Source organism: Penaeus monodon, chromosome 26 (genome assembly GCF_015228065.2).
Source record: "Penaeus monodon isolate SGIC_2016 chromosome 26, NSTDA_Pmon_1, whole genome shotgun sequence".
Lineage (NCBI taxonomy): Eukaryota > Metazoa > Arthropoda > Malacostraca > Decapoda > Penaeidae > Penaeus > Penaeus monodon.
In genome coordinates this window covers 23,137,829-23,140,044 of record NC_051411.1, presented here as the reverse complement: position 1 = coordinate 23,140,044, position 2,216 = coordinate 23,137,829, and positions in this window count along the sequence as shown.

Genomic DNA, 2,216 nt, shown 5'->3' with positions numbered 1-2,216 from the left:
TCTATCCAGTAGATATGTTGGTAGATATGCATTTATTTCTATGTAAATGTATTTATCTATAATGAATATTCAAACCGGCAGAAGATGGCTGACGAAAGAGCGAAATTTGGGGGCCAAAAGTCGTATAATCAGAAAATTTAAAAAAAACCGTTATGGTCTAATTTCTCAGTAGAATCTACAGACTGTTTGATGATGTTCATATTATAAAATAAAAAAAAGGTTATAAATAAATAAAAAATAAATATTTTATATACAATATACATATTACATATTTATTGAATGTAAATTACATATAAAACCCACCACCCCACACACCACACAAACACATAATAATATATATAATTTATATATATATATTTTTAAATATATATATTGATATATATAGACAGATAGATAGAAATAGTTTAAAAGATATAATTTATTAATATATATATATATATATATATAAAATTTATATATATTTTTTGGTGTGTGTGTGTGTGTGTGTGTATGTGTGCATTAAAACTAAAATATATATATATAATATTATATATTATATATATATATATATATATATATATATGTTATTATACTATTAATTATTTTAATATATGTTAAAATATATTATATAAAATAATTTTTTTATCATATACATAATATACACACACAATATATCATTCCACACACAAAATACACACAACAACCCACCACACACCCCACAACACACACACACACCACACACACACACCCCGATAAATAATATATATATATATATTATTTATAATATATATAAATATAATATTAATATATATATATATGTACTTATATAATATAATTTATTATTATATACTTTATAATATATATATATATAATATTATTATATATAAAATTTATATGTGTGTGTGTGTGTGTGGTGTGTGTGTGTGGTATCCATATATGGCCATCACCGTGCGGTGTTTTGACGAAAACTTGGTGCGTGTCTGTTAATATAATATATTATATAAATTTTAATATATATATATATTATATATAAATATTAATATATATATATGTTTTGTGTGTGTGTGTGTGTGTTATATTTTGGGGGTTGTGTGTGTATAATGAAAAATATCCATAAAATTTATATATATATATATATTATATATATAATATTATATAATTTCATATATATATAATATACATTATAAATTATATATTTTTTAAATATTACTATATATAAAAATATATTCATTTTATATTATGTATATTTGTGTGAAATTTATACAAAATGCAAAAAACTATTCATATATAAATATATCCCTATTATACAACATATATTTCTATACACCACACACACCCACCCCCGAAGAATATATTAACATACTAATATACATAATCATATATATATATATTAAAATTTATATAATATGTATATATATATACATATATATATATATAATATATATATATATATATGTACATATATATAATATTATATATATTATTATAATTATATCATTATGTGTATATATATTTTGTTATTACACTATATATAACATATAAATACATATAATAATATACTCATAAATACTATACATATTGTACATATATAAAACCCAATTTTATACATATAGTGTATATATATATATATTTAATATACATATATATAGTTCAATATCCCTATTATGTGGATATTATGTAAAAATGCATAGAGATATACATATATACACTATATTGTGGGATATATAGTATAAAGCATAGAGATATACATTTACAGATATATACATAATACATATATATGTGAGTATAGATTGTGTACATATAAATAGTAATTTAATTTTTCCATAGATACATTAATATTTATAAGCTGTGTTTTTTATATATATATTTATATTATATATATAATATATATATATTTTTATTATATATATACAACATAAAATATATACATATATATATATATATATATTATATATATATATATATATATTATTTATATATATATATAGTAGTATTGTGGTGGTGTGTTGTGGTGTTTTTGTGTTATAATTTAAAAGGAAAAAGAATTCTTGGTTTCCACATTTTATGGGAAAAAACCAACTTCCCGGGTCTTACTACAAAATTCAACTGCAAAAATATTTTTTTAATTTTCACCTCAAATTTTAAAAAAAAATCCATGGATTATTTGCTTTCTAGAGAAATTGATTTTATTATAAATATACTGGAAGGAAAAATTTTTCCCGTCAATTTCATTAAAC